A 22,204-nucleotide genomic window follows, 5' to 3' on the forward strand; every position below is an offset into this window, starting at 1 on the left:
TTTGGTCTGTTATTTTGGTGTTAATCTGAAATTTTATTGATGTGAGATTCACATAAGACCAGCCATTTCAAGATGTAAAAATCAGTGACATTTAGTATTTCACAGTATTGTGCAATTACCACTACCTAGTTTCAAACCATTTTCATTTTCCCAATTGTAAATCCCATATTCATTAAACAGCACTTTCCATTTCCCTCTCCTTAGAGAGGAAAAGAAAAAAAAATCTATGTATAGAAAAAATATATTTTCTGTTTCTGTGGACTTATTTTAGATATTTCATATATGTGGAATATTATTATCTGTGACCTTTAGTGTCTGGTTTCTTTCACTTACTATACTATTTTAAGTTCATCCAGTTTGTAGCAGGTATTGGTACTTCATTCCCCCTATATGACTATTTAATAATATTCCATTATGTATATATGCCAGACATTTTGTTTCTCCATGTATGAGTAAATGAATATTTGGGTTGTTTCCACATTTTGGTGACTGTGAATAGTACTTATTCACATGCTTATTGCCCATTTGTATAGCTCTTTTGGAGAAATGTCTATTCAAGTCTTTTGCCCATTGTTTAAGTTTTTTTTTTGTAGTTGCATTATAAAAGTTTTTTTTTGTCTTTTTTTATTGGTTGTTCAAAACATTACAAAGCTCAAGACATATAATCTTCCATACATTTGATTCAAGTGGGTTATGAACTCCCATTATTTACCCCAAATACAAGTTGCAGAATCACATCGGTTACACATCCACATTTTTACATAATACCATATTAATGACTGTTGTATTCTGCTACCTTTCCTATCCCCTACTATCCCCCCCTTCCCTCTCATCTTCCCTCTCTACCCCATCTGCATAAAAGTTCTTTATGTATTCTGTATATGAGACCTTTATTGGATAACTGATTTCCCAATATTTTCTCCATTCTCCTTTATTATAAGTTGTGTTTTTACTTTCTTGGTAGTGTTCTTTGGCATACAAAATTTTAAAATTTCTATGAATTTCAATTTATCCATTTTTCTTTTGTTGTCTGTGATTTTTGTGTCATACCTAAAAATATACTGCCAACTACAAGGCCAGACTTACTTTTTAATTTTCATTCTCTGCCATGAATCTTCATCTTGTGTTTTACCGAAAGTGAATATCTAATGAGTCTCTAGGTATGCAGTTTTCTTTACTTGACAAAACTTTTCCCTTCCTGATACAATTCAAATATCACCTCACTTAGATTAAGATGACTTAATCTCAAAACCTACAGGGAAGGGTTACTTTTTCAGATGCTTCTTTCCCTCAGAATAGATCCTTTCTCTACTCACTTGGTATGTAAATTTATTTTATTTTTTCCTTTTGAGATTGTGGTGTTTTTAGCACAAGGATAGGTTTTATTTACTTCTGAAGCCTATGCCTTTAGTAAATGCTCAAATGAATATCTGAAGTTGATGGGTCAATGAACAGTTATGAGAAACAATACACTCTCTTGTCAGAAAGTGTTTGAGCTATTCTTTACATTGTATGAATACTTTTGTGGGAAGAGGAGATAAAGTTCCCAATTCAAGGGTCAAATAAATGTGAGACTGATTAAAATACAAGATATTGTCATTTGGTATTGGACATCCAGCAAACTTCTTATCTCACTACTCCCTATGAGCCTTTTTTGGAGACTTTTCAATTCTCAAGGTTGCTGACTCTTTTTACATAAGAAGTCAGGAGAGGGGGATTTCATACACGATCTAACTTGGGCTTCAGATTTCTAGAGAAATTTTTGTTCTATCTTATTTAAAGTATTTAAAGTATTCTATTTTATTTAGGCATGTGCTATTAATGGGGAAAACAGTCATAGAAGTCAGGAACTCTTTCATAGAAGTATGTAAAAATGGATTTATCTTTTTTAAAGTTCTTATGTATAATACTTTAACCTAACCCTGTTTTTTAATTCTCTTTAGATACAAATGACAGAAGAGTGTATTTTGACATACGCACATGGAGTCTAACTTATTCTAATTAAGATCCCATTTTTGTAGTTGTACATGATGTGGAATTTCACTGGTCATGTATTCATATATGAACACAGGAAAGTGATGTCTACTTCATTCTACTGTCTTTCCTATTCCCACCTCCCCTCCCTTCCCTTCATTCCCCTTTGTCTAATCCAGTGAACTCTTATTCTTCCCTCCTCCCCGTCCTTATTTTGTGTTAGTATCCATACATCAGGGAGAAGATTTGCCTTTGGTTTTGGGGATTGGCTTATATCACTTAGCATGATCGTCTCTAGCTTTATCCATTTACCAGCAAATACCATAATCTAATTTTTACGGCTGAGTAATATTCCATTGTGTGGGAGTGTGTGAAGTCATTCTTCTTTATGGCTAATACTCCATTGTGTATATATACCACATTTTCTTTATCCATTCATCTCTTGAAGGGCACTTAGGTTCATTCCATAGCTTAACTACTGTGAATTGAGCTGCTATAAACATTGATGTGGCTGTAATATGCAGATTTTAAGTCCTTTGAGTATATGCCAAGGAGTGAGATAACTGGATGAAATGGTAGATCCATTCTCATTTTTCTGAGGAATCCCTGTACTGCCTTCCAGAGCAGTTGCATATCAATTTGCAGTCCCACCAAAAATGTATGAGCATACCCTTTTCCCCACACCCTCACCAACATTTACTGTTACTTATATTCTTGATAATCACCATTTTTTTTTGGTGTTAAGTTTTTTGAGTTCTTTATATGTCCTAGAGACTAATGCTCTATCTGTGGTGTGGATGGCAAAAGATTTTCTCCCATTCTATATGATATCTCTTCACATTCACATTTGTTTCCTTTGCTGTGAAAAAGCTTGAACCCCCTATCTTTCAGCCTTCACAAAACTCAACTCAAAGTAGATCAAGGACCTAGGCATTAGACCAGAGACTGACCCTACACCTACTAGAAGAAAAAGTAGGCCCAACTATCTATCAAGTTGGCTTAGGAACTGACTTCCTCAACAAGACTTCTAAAGCACAATAAATAAAATCAAGAATCAATAAATGGGATGGTATCAAAAAATGGATTTACCTAGCTGCTTGAATTTTAATTTATTCTCTGGTTCCAAACATAGTTGTAATAAGACATAAGACTCCTCTTACCTTGGTATCTTTTTTTTCTGCGTCTTTTGTTCTTTTTCAGTATACCTCGCCTTCTCTTGTTCTCCCCTTTCATTTGGTTGTTTTGTTTCTTTAGTTGCTGGTTCTTTTTCAGTATTCCTTGCCTTCCCTTGTTCTCCTCTTTCACCCTAGTACTAGGGCTACTGTGCAAACTCTGGTTTTGATGACATACCATTTTGGGGACTTACATAGGTGTAATTCACAAGGGATGGAGCATTGTTTTCAGGGGGAACAAGGTCCACCCGTCTACATTGACAGAGCTTTTCTTCAAGTTGAGATGAGAAGACTTTACACTTGGGCAGCCATGATGTCATAGAGGAGCCACGCCCTGCCTCCAGGTATAAGTAAACTCATAGCTCATTGTGAAATAGTGACTGTCCATGTGAAGCCAGGACACGGTAACTTTTTCAGTGACTGCAATTACTTCTACACAGTCCAGGTGATTCATATAAAGTCTCTATACTTCTAGGGAAAGACAGCCCATTCTATAGCCATGGTAAAAGTCAGATCCCTAACCAGTATCTAAAGCTGTCCAATCCATTACTGATCCCTCCCTGAAACACAGTGAGTATTGTCACAAACGTGTCCCTAAGACAAACCTACCTCCAAATCTGCAATTTGCTTTGCTTTGAGACTGCCTGTTTCTTTTGACTTTAGAAATTGTGTTATGTTGGGTTAGGTGTATAACTCGGTGGTAGAGTACATGCTTAGGTATGCAAGGCATAATGTTCTTATACTTTATTAGTTTTCCATTATTTCTTGTTTATTTATGCTTATAGTGCAAAGTTCAATCATGTATGTTATGTACAATACTAAATTTGATAGTTATTGGGCATAAATGAAGGTATATTTTAGATAGTCACAGGCTAGAATAAGTATGATGTCCCTAAGAGAACTGGATGAACATTTCATTTATTCAAAATTGTCAGTTCTTTCTGATCTTGTGGTTTGATTTTCTTTTTAAATTTTCAAAGTCCTGCCTCTTATGCCCCATTCAACTTCTGAATGTCCTCTTAAAAATATTTAAACCAACATTTAGATATCTGGCAATTTCACATTTAAGTCCAGAGTTCCATATTTTCTAGATAAAATGGTAATTTGGATTCTGGGGTCTTCATTTCTGCATTGCAGCACTCAGCAGTAAGGAAGGAGCTTTTTGCTGCTGTGTTTAAAGAGAGTATAGGCTTTCTTTCATTACTATGGTTTCAGAATTTCCTATGATTGCCCCAACAGGGAGACAGATAGTCAATTTCCCTTTATCATCACTTTTCTTGACTTTTTTTTCTTATAATAGGGACCTATTACTCTGCACACAATTCTCTGTCATTCAGTTGTTTGTGTTAATTGGATTGTAGCACAGAGTGAACTTTAGAGTTCGTTTATGTGCTCTTAAATTTGACCCCTTTTTACCAATAAAAAGTAGCAGGGTGACAAACCCTTTACTAATCATTTTTGTGATAAGACTTTTTTCCCATTACTGGTATGATATATCTTGATTTCAGATTTTTTAAGGCTATAAGTTTAAGTGTTCATACCTCACTTTTGGGAAAGATTTTGTCTTTTCTCCTAACTTCTTCTGCTAATAGCATATTCTTTGTCTCTTGAGAAAATATTTTTATCCCTGGCTTTATACTACCATAGACTATAAAAATGGTGTCAGATTATTTTACCCCTTCTATCTATGGTTCATGGAAGTGCTCTTCTACACTGACTCTGGATTGTTGTTATGAATTCCTTTGGCTGATAGGACATTAAAAACATGATGCAAGCAAAGACTTGGAGCACTGGGGCTTACTCTCTTGTTCAGTTTGGGAACTCTGTCATTATCACTATGTGAATGAGTCTGAGTGAACCTGCTGGATGATGAGACATACATGTAAGTTATCTTTTTAGCATGTTAGTTGATATTCAACCAACTGCTAGATATGTGAGCAAGGTCATTCTAGAGCATATAGTCCTAGCCAGTCTGGCCCAAACCAACATAACTATCTAGATGACTTACTGAATAGTAAGAAATGAGAAATTTTGAGTGTAATAAATTTTATTTTAAGTCACTAACTTTAGTAGTGGTTTATTATATAGCAAAAGCTAATTGATAAAGAGCATCCTAACAAAAATGGCTTGTGTTTTTCAAAAATGTCATGAAAGCAAAGACTAAAGAGCTATTTCATGTTGGAAAAGAGTAGAGAAGCATGAAAATCAAATGGAAAAACATTATACTGGATCAAATCTTGGATTGGGTTAGAGAAGTTCTCCAAAGGACATTATTGGAATAGTCGACAAAATTAGAATGTGAATCATCAAACAGATAAAATATATTGTACAAAATATCAATTTTTTTATTTTATCACTGTATTGTGGTTGTATGAGAAAATACCCTGTCCTTAGGAAACACTTATACAACCTACTCTCAAATAGTTGATAAAAATTAATGTGTGTGTGTATGTCTGTGCGCACGCACACATGAGAGAGAAAATTACGGATGAAGAAAGCATTATAAAGCAACTGATAAAATGTTAAAAATTTATCAGTCTGGGGCTGGGGCTGTAGCTCAGTGGTCGAGTGCTTGCCTAGCATACATGAGGGACTGGGTTCGATCCTCAGCAACATATAAAAATAAACAAAATAAAAGCATTCTGTCCATCTACAACAACAAAAATAATTTTTAAAAAAACATCAGTCTGGGTAAAACTGATGGGAGTTATTTGTACTATTCTTGTATCTTTTAAGTTTGAAGTATTTCAAAATAAAAAGGAAATTTGTCAGTTGAGGAAATAGAAAAATTAAGTGACATAGCTTCCCTCAGAAATTGCTTAACAATATTATCTCAATACATTTTCTAGGCAAAAGCCAAAATATTTATGTAGACATCAGACCTGGAGGCTTATGATTGAAACAGGAGGTGGAGAATGCTAGAATCATGTTCATATCATGCTGACTACATGTGAAGAGAAATTGAAGCCCTTTAAAGGTATGAGGTAGTAAAAAGGATGCTGGAGAAACAGCAAAACATCTGAATTTTTGTCTTGTTTCTATCACAACTATTTTTATATTATCTTTATTCAACTCTCTTGGCCTTATTTTTCTTCCTAGATTACATGGGAAGATCATCTCTTAAGGTTCCTATTGATGTTAACATATAAAATCACTTATCAAATGAAACCAAATATTCTGATCAATGACTTTTGGTGTTGTATTCATAATGACCCTTTGCAATTATGTGATAACTATACCTGACATATATTTGTGGGTGCCTACTTCAATATGTAGAACTACATTGGATATAGGGTCAAGTTACTATGCAGTTGCTTCTGTGGAAGCTGCCTATCTGGATGTAATATTAGTAGAGAATGAATTTATCATGACTATAGTGTTGGGGCCTCATTGATGATCAGGTAAATGATATAAATTATGAGAATTGGAGTTAATAAGACTCAACCCCTCCAACATATACTCACACCACACACACAAACACACACACACACACACACACACACACACACACGCACGCACACACACACACACACACCTTACATACATACACCTTAGCTCCCCTAGCATGACAAAATGTTGAAAGAAAGAAAAAATCAAAATGACTGAAATGTCAGAATGGCATTGTAACAGGAAGGAACAGGAAGGTACATTGTAACATGGAAGACATGTAGTATGTTGCATTTTTAGTAGCATTAAAAGTTATCCCAAATAATTCCAGGGTCACTGTGAAAAAGTATCTTGGACCCTTTTGTAATTGTTAGAGATTTGGGGCATATAACAGAGGCACAATTTAGAAAAGTGGTAGATATCTCTGGCTTTTAGTACCCTACAGCCTTATTCTGTGTTCTTATCATCTCTTCCCTCTTTATGGCTTATTTTCAAATTTCTCCCTTTCTATTTTGTTTTCCCCTTTGAAAGGCTGGTAGCACATGTGAGCAATATTTAGGCACTTTGTCACGGGGGGTGGGATCTCTCAGGGAAGGACACTATTTTAAAATAACTTTTTATTGATGTACATTTATAGCTTAAGAATTTTCACAAGCTGAATATACCATGTAATCAGTACCCCCATGCACAAAGAGAACATTTCCTGCTGCCACAAGCCATTCTCATGTCTATTTCCATTCAGTATGACTCCTTCCAAGAGTAATAATCATTCTGATTTCCAATAGCACAAATTAATTTTATCTGTTTGGAACTTTATATAGAAATGGAACCATACAGTAAGTATTCTGTTGTATCTTTTGCTCAGCATGGGCTTGTGAGATTCATCCATGTTGGTGCTTCTAGCTGTAGTGTGTTCCTTTTCATTGTTGTTAGTACTATGTGTAAGATATAGAGTAATCTACTTATCCATTCTATTCTTGGTAGACATGGGTGTAGATGCTGCCTTTTTGCCATTGTGAACAGTGTTGCTATGAACATTCTAGTACTTTTGGCAAAATGTGTGTGTGTGTGTGTGTGTGTGTGTGTGTGTGTGTGTGTGTGTTGGGTGTACGTATGGGAATAGAGTTGCTGAGCCATAGATGTATGTGCCCAACTTCATTAGTTGCTATGAGGATATTCTTTTACAAGTACCTTTTATGAGTCAAGCACTTCCCATGTCATCACAGGAATTGTATTGTTGAGCTTATGCTGCTGATGAAGGCACCAAAGTTTGAAGGATTAAATAAATGATGAAAGGTCCCTCACTGTTTGGGCTGGAGAAGTGATTAGATACTAATTTGGCTTAATGTCTTCCCACTAACTTCTAAGCTCTGATTTTTAGAAGCATGCTGGACTATTTCACATGATTTAAAGACAAATGTCAGTGGTTTTCCAAACAATGTTGTCTATTTTATTGGTAAGGTTTCTAGTTATTGAATACCTTTGTGTGTATTGCCTAGAAATGCTAGCATAGGGAAAGGATGCTAAAAGGTAGAGATCTATGTTCTCTCTGTTGCTAGGTAAGGCAGAATTGGATCTCTGTCCTCTAAAGACTTTGGCTCCCTTTCATAGTGTTGATTTGTTTCTGGAAAACCAGGAACTGCATTTTATCTTTCCCATGTAGCTAGACAGATATATAATAAGTTCTTACCATAAGAATGTGAGTGGAATGATGTGGATCATCTCCAAGCAGGTGTTCCTTCTTTTCCTTGTTTCCTGTGCACCTGTCAGAATCAGAGGATTCAATAGTACCCACTGTGCCCATGGTGATGATGGGACCATTTAGAGAGCCTGGGTCTCAAATTGCTGCTTGGAAGTGAGGAAGAGCTACCTGCCAATCCGGTATTTTGAAGGAACAACAAACTTCTATTATGTTAAGCCTCTGAATTGTGGGGGGTGGTTATCTGTTTCAGTAGATAGTATTACCTTAACTTACACACCATACTCCATACTCATACCATCATTTTGCTCTGCCTTCATCATTGGGATTATAGTACTTTCACCATAGTATAAACCTTGAAAGACTTACTTCCTTGCCTGTCTTTACTAGCCAGGATTATAAGAATTAAATGCTTTTCTTTGCATGGCCTTGATCTAATCATCTTTGTGAATCATCTTCAGCTCCATTATTTATCACATGTGCTGTGACAATGTGATGCAATTTTATGTAATTTAGCCTTTGAACCTTTTTGTTCTTTGTGAAGGAAGCCATTACAGAATAAGAGAAGGCCTTTTCATAGCTATAATAGAATACTTGGTGGAACCTTTTTTTTATGTTTAACCACATATTTGTATACTCCTTTTATACTATTTGAACTTCATCCCTCATAGAAGCTTCATGACATAGGGCCGGCAGCTACTATTATCTACATTGGTCAGTTGAAGCAAGTAAAGTATGCAGAGGTTAAGTCATGCTGAACTAGAATCCAGACTTGTGGCTCCAGTCCATCATTTTTTTTTTTTTTTGCTTTAAGATACTAGTGTCTGTATCATGGGTCAGGAAATTATCACTGACTCCACCAAACTAGTTACTATAGACTATTACATTGGGAATTCCTTTTTGAGGTCTGATAAATCTGTAATTTAAAGAAATAAGTAATTTCTCCATGATTTTCTTAAAGTTGGCTTTTTGTGGGCTAATTTTACATATCAGTTTCCAAATCCCTGTCATAGAACTGTAATGTACAGATGTGTGGAATGAACCTACATAAATCTGGAAGCCCATATCCAGGTAAGGGTTTCGGTACATTCTAATCACAGTTCTAAGCCCTACATCTATAGGTATAAGGCTTTCCTTTTTTCTTCTATTTTAAGACTGTTGTGTTTGTCAGATTTCCATTACTATAACAGTTACTAGAGATTTCCTAACTTAATCAGAGGAAAGCTTTGGTTTAGCTTACAGTTTTGGAGGTTTCAGTCTATGACTGATTGCTTTGGGTCAGTGGCAGCACAGTACATTGTGATGGGAGTGTGCAGCAAAAGAGGCCTGTGTACCTCATGAATGCGTGTGAAATACAGAGAGACAGGAAGGGACAGGGGTCCCATAATCACCTTTAAGGGCACAGTCCCAATGACAGAAAAACCTCCCACCAGGACCACATTTAACAAATTCCACCACCTCCCAATAGCATCAAGCTGGGGACCAGGCCTTTAACACTTGAGTCTTTGGGGACACACTTCAGATCTAAACTATAGTAACTGTGAAAGTAGCAAGTTTCCCAGATTCAATGCCTGTCATCTCTTCCTGCAAACCCATTTATCCTATTTCCAGATTCATTCTGAATGCATGCCATAAAATCTCATATAAATGTTTCTTCTTTGGTTTGTCTATCTGCCAAAATCTGTCCTCTTTCCTCTGCTGATCTCTTCTTCTTGTAAATACCATTTATTTCCAAGTCTTCCCCTCTATGAACTTTTATATGAACTTCAAGATTACCAAATCATGGAGATTTTGATACTTGGTACCTGTCACACAAGGTACATACCATCACTCTTCTTTCTGTCATTTTGACATTCAGAGGGAATGCTATCTCCTATCCTATCACAAACCCTGGAGCGTATTCAGAAAGAAAGTCTTGGTTTATTTCCTGGGAGTAAGTACCTAAGGATCCAAATCATGTGAGATTTTGGGGAAATAATTTAGTTTTGAATTTAATTTTTTTCATCAGCATATATATTATCTGTTGCTGCAAAACAATTTGCCTCAGAACTGAACAGCTTAATACAACAAACATTTATTATTGTATATAATGTCTGTGGATTAGGAATGTGTGCATGGCTTAGCTGAGTTCCCTAGCTAAGAGTCTTTCACAAGGCTGAAATTAAACTGTTGGTCAGTTCTACAGTCAACTCAAGGTTTGGATGGTGGATTATATGGTTGTTGGAAGGATTAAGTTTCTCACAGGCTATTGAACTTAGGGCTTCAGTTCCTTGCAGCATGTTGCCTGGAAGCCTCCTTTAGTTCTTTGCCACATAGGCCTCTCCATAGGGCAATTAATTACCATGGCAGCTTGCTTCTTCTAAGTGAACCAAAAAAAGCTAGAAAGAGGAAGACAGAGTCAATCTTTTGTAACCTGATCTTGGAAGTGACATTCTGTTACTTTTGCCAAATACATAATGGGGAAGGAGGGCAACAAATAGCCATCCAATTTTTCCATTGAACTGCGAACCAATTAAAAACTAGGTAAGGCAGATAAATAGGTAACAGATGAATACATAAGGCAGATGAGAATTTCAAAATGCAGGCATCTCTTGCTTAACATTGGTTTTCTGTTAATCAAATCAGTTTCATGCAGTTGGGACTGCATGAAAATGCTAAAGGAAACTTTTGTCAATGAGTTTAAATGGGAAAACTTACTATGCATTACAAATCAATCCCAGACTGCCAACTAATTCATTAAAATGTTGATACCTAAAGTACAAACTGTCCTAGCTCTGGGTAAATTCTTAAAACATTGCTTCCTTGACACTAAACAATATAGTTGTTAGCAAGCAGTGATATGTTTCTTAGCCCCAGCAACATAGTAGCCACGAATTCCCTCTGTTGATACCTATGTGTACCTCTGATCTATCCAAACCCGATTCATTCTGAATACCTGTTGTATTTGGAATGAAGATTGAGATGTTTCCCATACAATTTTATTTTAAAAAGTTGAATGGATTTTTTAAGGAAAAAATGTAATTTTTTAGTACAACCCTCATTCCACTAAAAAGTATTTAGGTGAAGTTTAGATATTAAAAACCAAGAGACATTCTCCTGAGAAAGCATTAACCAAGGATACATTTGTGTGGTGTACCTTTGTCACTTTAATTATAAATAACAGTGCTTTTGGAAAGTGCAGTTTACATATCTGGAAAAGCAGCCTTTAAAATTCCTTTGCTAGAATTAGTCAGATTTATCTGTTGAATCATAGATCATGCTGGACTTAGATCTTTGCTCCATAGAAAACATTGCCATTATGTTGAAAATATGTGAAGACCAGTGTTTCCAACACTTTACATCCATGAATTTCACAGTGGCCTTGCAATTGAGTATTGCTATCCTTGTTGTCATTACAGATAGGGTAATTGTGAATTTGAGAAATTAAGCAAACTATAGGAAGAGGAATAGGAATAGAAAGGAAGAAAAGTGGCACATTTGATACTTGAACCTAGGTTTCTTTTTGCCAAAGTCTGTCTTTTTAACTATAGAGTGATACTGCCTTACTGTTTTGCATACTGTGCTTAACTTTCAGCTGAAACTGAATGTGCAATGTTGTGGAATTTCTAGCTCTTTTGTGGTGAATTTTGACAGATTTTAACTGGTAAAATTTTAACCAAGTTTTAAGAGTCCATTTTGTTTTTGTCTTTGTCCAGGATGGAAATTCTTCTTTGCTAAAATGATTTATGTTCAGTAGTAAATGAATCAATCTTGTCAGGTTTCAACAGGAATATATAATTTCAGAACTTTAGAGATCACCCCCTTTTCATCCCTCTCTAATTTCTATGCTCTATAGCCAGAATTATGTGCTGAAGTGTGAAATCAATCTTGTCCACCCTCCTGCTTAAAATCTTGTAATGGAATACCATTATTTGTAAGATAATCCCAAGATCCTTAAGCAGACATGCAGCTTCATATTTTCATCCCTGCCTTATTTTCCTCATTTCTCATTGCCATTCCAGAATGACAGTGTTCCCAAAAGCTCTGTCCTTGTCCCCAATGCCAATCTAATAATGAGAACATGGTTTTGAGGAAAAGGAAAAAGAAGGTTTTTTGGCTTGGTAGCAAAGGAGAAGCACAGGGGACTTCTGTCACAGAGGCTGTGATTCTGCTCCCATAAGCAGGAACGGGGGGCTTTTATAGAGGTGTTTCAATAGCTACATTTCACAAGTTCTGTGTTGGAGTTGTAATTTACTTGTTGATTTTGGAGATAGTAATTTTTTAGATCTTCTGTTGCCAAGTCTGAATTACTTCTTGTTTGTGGTGGGTAAGTGCTCAAGGACAGATAACTCTGCCTAGGATGGGGAAGAAAGGGAGGGGAGATGAGAGAGGAAGAGAAAGAAACATGTCTGATTTAAAAATAAGTCTCGAATAAGGATGGGAGGGAAAGGGAGGGAGAAGGGGAATAGCATGGATGGTGGAAGGATACCCTCATCATTATACAAAAATACACATAGGAAGATGTGAATTTGGTGTCACCTTATATACAATCAGAGATATGATAAATTGTGGTATAAAGGTATATTAAGAATTGTAATGCAAATAATAATAATAATGCTTATGTATAATGGCATAATTTGGAGTGAATATACTTTATATACAGAGTTATGAAAAATGGTGTTGTGAATGGATAATTATGATTGTAATGCATTCCACTATTGTCATGTATGTAAGAACTAAAAAAAAAAGTTAAAAAAAATAAGTCACAGTGGCAGGACAGCAAGGACTTTATTTCTAGCATAAAGTGGACCACCATTACAATGATATTAGAAATTACCCATAGTTGACATAATTTTTCTGAAGGAGGCCATGAAATACTAAGAGTTTTGACTGAATGATTTAGTAAAAATCTAACCATAGACTCAGAGGTTTCCCAAAGGCCTCAAACACATCTCCAGTTCATCTTCCACCAACTATCCCAGAAGGCCCCTAATATATTCATAATGAAGTTGTTAATGCTATTTACTAAAAATCTAGAATCCCATCATTCGCCTCAAGGTTTTCATTGGATTTGGAGGCAGCCAGAGCCTCCTGGTAAAACATTTGGTTGTGCATTTGCCTAACCAAGTAGGAAAGATGGTGGGCAACACGATTTTTACCTGATTTGGAAGGGAAAGAAACAGAAGAGTGTTAGGATAATTAATTGAGACACCATTAGATTGAGGTGTCTTCAGCACCCTAGATTTCTACATAAATAAACTAAAACCAAACTCAGAGTAAATGGTCACATCCTGGGAAATGAAACTTTATGTAAACAACCAGAAACTACCAACTGACCTCTAACTAGATACTCCACTTTAACCATTCAAGCTTTTTTCTTTTCCTTGGCTTCCATGAATACCTTATACAAATTTTTACTTTTTCACATGCTCGGTGGAACCCAAACTACTTGGGTTTGATGTGGCCTGATTCATGAACCATTATCTCTTCAAATTCTTTAGAACTTTAATGTGCCCAAGTTTATCCTTTAAGTATAGATGGAATTTTAAAAAAAAAAACAAGGTCATGCCCTCAGTGGGGCTAGAAAGATGTAAAATCATTTTTAATTCATTTTCATCCCTGAAGTTTGGGGGCCTCCTACCCCTGCAGTTACCCCAAAGGATAGATGGAGCTAGGAAAATAGTACCTTTCTGTTGGTTTGCAATCTAGCTTTGCCTTGCCATTTCATTAATAGCTTGTTCAATCACTTTCTAAAGCCATTAGGAAAATTGTATGATAAGAGGGAATCCTGTGGGCATACTCTGAATGTTACCTTGAAAGATACCTTTTAGAACCCATTAAGGACCTTTTTACCTGTCTTGATGTGGACTGTTCAGATACTTTGAAATCTTCAGACTCTGACTTGTGAGTTCATTTTAATGATACCACAGGGCCAACAAACTACACACAAAACAAAAACTGTGTCCATTCCAGACTTTCCTGAGTTCCATACCATAATTAGGTTTTAGACCCTCTAGGTCTTAATTTTCTACTTTCAGAGAAGTAATTCCATTTTCCTGGGATAGTCTCTTAGAAATAATGCTGCCTCTCCATGGCTCTTATTTTTATTTTTATTTTTTGCTTCAAGGGAGAAGGGAAGACAAGCTTTTCCCCTTTTTCCTCCTTTGCTTGCTTCTATAGTCCTTCTGCCTCATAAACTGGATGCCCATTGATCCTCTAAAATGATTATGCACAGAGAAAAGACTGATGTGAAAATACCTTAGAATATTAACAGCATGAATATAGACTGTTTTTAATGCTTTCTGGCACTCCTTGCTTTCATTAGTTTATTTACCAAATACTGTTGTTGTTATCTAAAAGTAATGTTAATGATCTTTGTTGAGGATTTTTATGAGCTACTTATTGTTCTAAATATTTGACCTGAATTAACTAATTTAAATTTCACTAGAACATTGTAAAATAAGTACTTTAGGATTCTGAGACAGAGAGTTTTGAGAAACCTTGCCCAAGACTCACAACTGAAAGCAGAAGAAAGATTTGATCTTAACAATCTCAAATCAGGGGACTGGGGCTGTGGCTCAGTGGTACCGCCCTTGGTTGGCATGAGTAACGCACTGGGTTCGATTCTCAGAACCACATATAAATAAATACATAGATAGATAAATAAAATAAACATCTATCAACAATTGAATATATTTAATTTTTTAAAAAAGAATCTCAACTCAGTGCCTGCATGCTCAACCACTAAGCTATATATAGCTGAATCTGTATGTATCTTATACTGGGATAGGTGCTAGAGACACTGTAAAAATTAGACACAGTTGATGCCTATATTGGGTTGAATATCATCCCCATCCCCAATGTCCACTCAGAACCTCAGAATGTGACCTTATTTGGAAATAGGATCTTTATAGATATTGATTAAGCTGAGGTCATACTAGATTAAGGTGGGCTTTCTAAGGTGTCCTTATATGGAGAGAAACATTTTAAGAGAGACACATAGAGAGAAGATGGCCATGTGAAGAAAGAGGTGGAAGTTAAAGTGGTGCAACGACAAGCCCAGGACCACCAGCATGCTACTCTGAAGCTAGGAAGAGGCAAATGAGGAGTCTTCCATAGAGCCTATGGAAGGAGCATGACTCTGACACCTTGATTTCTAACTTCTAGGCTCCAGAACTGTGAGAAAATAAATTTCTGTTGTTTTAAACAATTCAGTTTGTGATAATTTGTTGAATATCCCTAGGAAACTAGTTTAGTGCCTGTGAAATATCACAGGATGATAAGGAAATGAATCATTAAAAATTATATGATTGGGGCTGGGGATGTGGCTCAAGCGGTAGCGCGCTCGCCTGGCATGCGTGCGGCCCGGGTTCCATCCTCAGCACCACATACCAACAAAGATGTTGTGTCTACCGAAAACTAAAAAATAATTATTAAAAAACTCTCTCTCTTTAAAAAAATGATATGATAGGGCTGGGGTTGTGGTTCAGTGATAGAGCACTTGCCTTGCATGTGTGAGGCACTGGGTTCGATTCTCAGCACCACATATAAATAAATAAATAAATAAATAAATAAATAAATAAATAAATAAATAAATAAAGTAAAGGTATTGTGTCCATCTACAACTAAAAAATATAAAAAAGATATGATATTCTGATGTCTTCTGATTCATTCATCTTGCTAAGGATTGCTTTGGCTATTCTGGGTTTTTTATTTTTCCAAATGAATTTTGTGATTGCTTTTTCCATTTTTATGAAGAATGATATTGGGATTTTAAAAGGAATCACATTAAATCTGTATAACATTTTTGGTAGTATGAGGCTATTTTAACAATGTTAATTCTGCGTATCCAAGAATATAGGAGATCTTTCCATCTTTTAAGGTCTTCTTCAATTTCTTCCTTTAGTATTCTGTAGTTTTCATTGTAGAGATCTTTTAACTCTTTTGTTTGATTGATTTCCAAATATTTTATAGAATCATGTCATTGGCAAATAATAATAGTTTGAGTTCTTCTTTTCCTATTTGTATCTCTTTAACTTCTTTCATCTAATTGTTCTGGCAAGAGTTTCCAGAACTACATTGAATAGAAGTGGTGAAAGAGGGCATCCCAACAAAAACAGCATGGTATTGGCACCAAAATAGACCTGTAGACCAAAGGTATAGAATAGAAGACACAGAGACAAACCCACATAAATAAGTTACCTCATACTAGACAAAGTTGCCAAAATATACATTGGAGAAAAGATAGTCTCTTCAACAAATGGTGCTGGGAAAACTGGAAATCTATATGTAGCGAAATGAAATTAAACCCCTATCTGTCAGCCTGCACAAAACTTAACTCAAAGTGGATCAAGGAATTAGACCCTGCACCTAATAGAAGAAAAAGTGGGCCCAAATCTTCATCATATCAGCCTAGGCCCCTACTTCCTTAACGAGACTCCTAAAGTGCAAGAAATAAAATCAAGAATCAATAAATGGGATGGATTCAAACTAAAAAGCTTATTCTCAGCAAACAAAACAATCAAGAATGAAAAGAGAGCCTACAGAATGGAAGAAAAACTTTAACACACACATCAGATAAAGCACTAATCTCTAGGATATATAAAGAACTAAAAACTTAACATCATGAAACAAAAAACATAATCAATAATAAGGAACTGAACAGACTTCACAGAAGATGTACAATTGATCAACAAATATATGAAAAAAATGTTCAACATCTCTAGCTATTAGAGAAATAAATGCAAATCAAAACTACTCTAAGATTTCATCTCACTCTAGTCAGAATGACAATTATTAAGAATACAAGCAACAATAAATGATGTATGGGAAACTGCACACTTATACATTGCTGGTGGGATTGCAAATTGGTGCAGCCAATCTGGAAAGCAGTATATAGATTCCTTAGAAAACCTGGAATGGAACCACCATTTGACCCAGCTATCCCACTCCTTGGTTTATACCCAAAGGACTTAGAATCAGCATACTACAGTGATGCAGCCACACGATGTTTATATCAGCTCAATTCATAATAGCTAAACTATGGAACTAACCTAGGTGTCCTTCAAGGAATGAATGGATAAAGAAACTGTGGTATATATACACAGTGGAATACTACTCAGTATATGGAATATACTGAGTATATTATGGATATACTGAGAGAATATATATATATATATATATGAATATATTGAATATATATATGAATGGATAAAGAAACAGTGGTGTATATACACAATGGAATATTACTTAAAGAAAAATGAAATTATTATGTATGAAGGTAAATGTATGGAGTTGGAGAATATCATGCTAAGCAAAATAAGTCAGTCCCCCCAAACCATAAGCTACATTATTTTTTCTGATTTGCAGATGCTGATTCATAGTGGTGTGGGCTAGTGAAGAATGGAAGAACTTTGGATTGGGCAGAGGGGAATGAGAGCAGGGGAAGGGGTGTGGTGCTGGGAAGGATGGTGGAATGAAGCAGACATCATTACCATATGTACATGTATGATTGCATGAATGGTGTGACTCTGCATCATGTACATACAGAGAAATGAGAAGTTGTGCTCCATTTGTGTACATTCTGCTGTCATGTATAACTAATTAGAACAAATTTTAAAATTTTTTCCTTTTAAAAAAATTTTTGAGGTTGTAGATGAACAGAATGCCTTTATTTTACTTGTTTATTTTTATGTGGTGCTTAGGATCAGACCCAGTGCCTCACACGTGCTACGCAAGCACTCTGCCATTGAGCTACAGCCCCAAATTAAAAAAGAAATGAAAACATGTATGATAAGATCTACAAAAGAAACTACATAGAAGTCTTAGAGTGTACAACTGATGGAGAGGAGAAGGTAATAACATCTATTTTTTCAGGATAGTTTCTTTTATTGAAGAAGTAATATAGCATGGTGATTAAAAGTATGGATTCTGCAGAAAGCCTGGGTGTGAATTTTGACTGTGATATTTTTGAACTCTGTGTTTGGCAAGTTACTAAACCTGCCTGTGTTCCAGTTTACTTAACCATGGAATAGTCTTCAGATGCTTTTGACATTTGTGGTTTTATTAATTTTCACAGCAGCCTTGAAATGTGGGAAGAGGGGGAAAATATCATCATCTCCCTGTTACAGACATTATCTTTAGTCATGTACCTAGTACCTAATGATAGGACGTAACTCTGTGACAGTGGGTCAGCTCCCTGTGTTATGTTTCAGTTTCCTTATCCACAAAATAATGGAAATAGTGAGAATTATGATGATGATGATGGTGGTGATTATCATGTACTGAAGACCTAATCTTACTAAGGTCTGTCATGGGAAACCATTATTCTTCTGAATTTTATAAAATAATTAGTTGAGGCTTTAAGAGAAACTGGTCCAAGGGTGTTACCCCTGTGTTTACCAGATGATTTGGCAGAATTTATGTGAAAGCAATTTGTAAACCGTGTTTATGATACAGCAATATTAGCTATATCTACCAAAAGTCCTCCTGGTAACTTCCCTTATTGGCCCTGTTTATGCCAACTTAAGCCTTTTAAACATTTAAACCAGGAAAATGTTTTCCTGTCTGTATTAGAGCAAAGTGATACAATAAAAACCCTGCAACAAGGGAGGGAGGGAGAAGTGCTGGTTTATCGGTCAAATTATGTAGCTTAGTGGTAGAGCATTTGCCTAGCATGTGTGAGGCACTGGTTTCAATTCTCCGCACCACATATAAAAAATAAATAAAATAAAGGTCTATCAACAACTAAAATAAAAAAAAAGAAAAAGCAAGGTGAGTGGTGAAGGGAAATAAGAACTGATATTTTTTTTCAGTACCTATTAAGTAGGAGGTACTAATCAATTTAATCTTCACCTACAAATACATCAGATAGATATTGTGCTCTATTCCATCTTCAGTCCTGAGGCTTTGCCCAAGGACACTTTACAAATATGAGACAGAAGGAGAATTGGAACTCAGATATGTCTCTACAAACTATGTCTTTGTGACCATGCCAGGAGAATGGGTAAATAGTCTATGCAAGTGGAGTAAATTAAGGGAGATAAATCCCTATATACTTTTCTCTATCTATGTATATGGGGAAAATAGCTCATGGGAGTAGTTAGGAACCAGAATAGAATTCAGGGGAATTTGATACAAATTTTGTCCTAAGGTACATTAACATGCTATGTGATAGAGGGAATGTGGCTTTAACTTTCTGGGTCTTAGTCACCTTAAACTGTATACTAGCTGGCACAGTGATGCATACCTGTAATCCCAGTGACTCAGGAGACTGAGGCAGGTGGATTGCAAATTCAAGGCCAGCCCTTAGCAGCTTGGTGAGACCATCTCAAAATAATAGATAAAAAGAACTAGAGGTGTAGCTCAATGATAGAGTGCCCTGGGTTCAATCCCCAGTACCCAAACTGTACATAAATAGATTTGAATTGCATTTATCTATTAGAAAAATTATTGAAGTCTCAGAATTAGGCAAAATAAGATTACAGGTGCTCTTTAAGTATAGTGCTAGGCTTCACATTCATCATCTCAGCTATTTTACTGCTCTGCAGAGGCAGAAGTGAACTTGAAGAATTTTGTCCAGTAGAAATACAAATATTTTCTGCCCAAAAAAGATACTGTTCATGGCCTTATAGGATATCAGTCAGTTTTGAATTTAATCTGTGAAACTTACCCAAATTTTGCTTATACATACCTAACTTCCCAAATGCTCTTTGGACTGATTTTAATGTTTTACTATTTTTTATCAATTAATAGCCTAAGTGCAATTTTTGACATGTACTAATTTTCAGTGTGTCTTAGAGTCATGATTTTATCCTTTTTAAAAACTATCCTTAATAGCCGGATAGAACATTCCAAGTCTATACCTTTTTCTGGAATTCCTTACTCTGCTTCCTCTGAATGACACAAAAGTGATTTCATTAAAGTTGAGACTGCTACCTGTTATCTTAGGTTCCTGGTGCCAGGGTGTCAGCAGGTAAAGAAGGGGTGAATTACTGTACTAACCTGTAGAAATGCAAATACATGTTAGGGTGAATGAGCCTGATTATTAAGGGGAAATTGAGTTACTACTAGATAGAGGGGTTAAGGAGGAATGTCTAGAATGCAGGAGGTCCCCTGGGATACCTATAGATTTTAGGACCTCCCACATCTTAGAATGCCCATGGCTTCTGATAAAAGTCCATGGGAACCTAAAGCAATTCAATTCAGGCACAACTGCTAATGTCTCAGACCCTTGAAGACCTGTAAAATTAGAGTTTCTCAGAATACACTTTAGAAAATGTTAACCTAGTACAATTTCTTCATTGTTATAGACTTAAAACATACATAAGTTTTGACAGCAATTTTTATCTAATCAGATAATGTTAGGTTCCTTAGTTCTATCTCTAAGCCTACCACGGAACGCTGAATTAACTTCCTAATAAATGTTAACTATTTAACTATTAATTGAATAAATACTATGTTGATTAAGCACCTACTAAGTGCCAGGCACAGATCTAGACCTTGAGAATACAATAAACCAATTTCCATTTTCTCACCTGGAGCTATCTTTGAAGTTTTATTGGAACACAGCCCCACCCATTTGTTTATATATTTTCTTTCTTTCTTTTTTTTTTTTTTTTGAGAGAGAGAGAGAGAGAGAGAGAGAGAGAGAGAGAGAGAGAGAATTTTTTAAATATTTATTTAGTTTTTCGGCAGACACAACATCTTTATTTGTATGTGGTGCTGAGGATCGAACCCAGCACGCGCATGCCAGGCAAGCCCACTACCACTTGAGCCACATCTCTATCCCTGTTTATATATTTTCTAAGCCTGCTTTTGTGCTTAATAGCATAGTTAAATGGTTATAGCAGATGCTGTATGGCCTGCAAAACTTAAACCATTTATTATCTAATCCTTTATGGAAAAAGGTTGCCAACCTCTTGTCCAGGGAAAGAGGGTACCACACCAAGTGAAAAGGCACTGTGGTAGAAGTGTGTTTGGCATATTTAAGCATTGGTAAGGTAGCAACTATACCTAAGGGAGAGGAACAGGAGGGCTTGTTAGGAAGGCAGGTCAGATCATGTGGCCAGTGAAGACTCTGGCTTGTTCTCTAAGTAAGATGGAGAGCTAGTGGAGGTTAAAGCAGAGTGACATGATCTGATTTTTGTCTTAAAAGGAAATTTCTGACTGTTGTCACCCAATTATTTCTTCTCTCTTTCTCATTATCTTGTCCCTAAATCTTTCTCCCCTCCAAGAAGCAGGGGTAGCTGGCTGCCTTGGCACATACCTATAATTCAGTAGCTTGGGAGGCTTAGACAGGAGAATTGTAAGTTCAAAGCCAACCTCAGCAAGGCTCGGGTTGTAGCTCAATGGTAGAGCGCTTGCCTAGCATGTGTAAGGCACTGGGTTCGCTCCTCAGCACCACATAAAAATAAATAAATAAAATAAAGATATTTTTAAAAAGCCAGCCTCAGTAACTTAGCAAGGCCCTAAGCAACTCAGCAAGATCCTGTCTCTAAATAAAATATAAAAAAGAGCTGGAGGTGTAATTCAGTGGTTAAGTGCCCTGGGATTCAATCCCTGGTTAAAAAAAAAAAAAAAAAAAAAACAGGAGTAGCTTAAGAAATGATTATCCATTGAATTGAATATGATAAACTTCTGGTTATTCCTGATCCTCACTGATGAAGGGTCTTCTTGCTCTTGTTTTCATCATTTTGGGGTACCTGAAACCTCTAATGAGATTTCAGTCTGCATGAAGATTAACCAAGTTGCCCATTCTATAAGCAGCCCTGGGCCCTAACATAAGAAAGCCAGTGCAGTGCACATTTCACAAAAAATACCCCAGAGCTTTGCTTTCCTCTTTGAAGTTACATTCACTTATTTATGAATCATTTGTGCCAAAGTGATAATGTACTTTCTAAATTCTGGCTCATAGTCTAAAAACATCAAATACACACTGCCCTCAGCTCGGGGGAAATGTATTACTTGTTATTTATAAAATGCATTTGTACCA

The 22,204-nt window shown here is 36.0% G+C and overlaps 1 long non-coding RNA gene across 1 annotated transcript in view; it reads left to right on the plus strand.

Annotated features, from left to right (window-relative positions):
• Positions 1-300: 300 nt before the first annotated feature.
• The window catches only part of LOC120890861 (uncharacterized), a 130,348-nt gene continuing 108,444 nt past the window's right edge, over positions 301-22,204 (plus strand). The window contains exons 1-2 of the long non-coding RNA XR_005735341.2: positions 301-5,028; positions 5,996-6,123. This is a non-coding gene — a long non-coding RNA (uncharacterized LOC120890861). The remainder of the gene's footprint in view (positions 5,029-5,995; positions 6,124-22,204) is intronic.

Source organism: Ictidomys tridecemlineatus, chromosome X, assembly GCF_052094955.1.
Source record: "Ictidomys tridecemlineatus isolate mIctTri1 chromosome X, mIctTri1.hap1, whole genome shotgun sequence".
NCBI lineage: Eukaryota > Metazoa > Chordata > Mammalia > Rodentia > Sciuridae > Ictidomys > Ictidomys tridecemlineatus.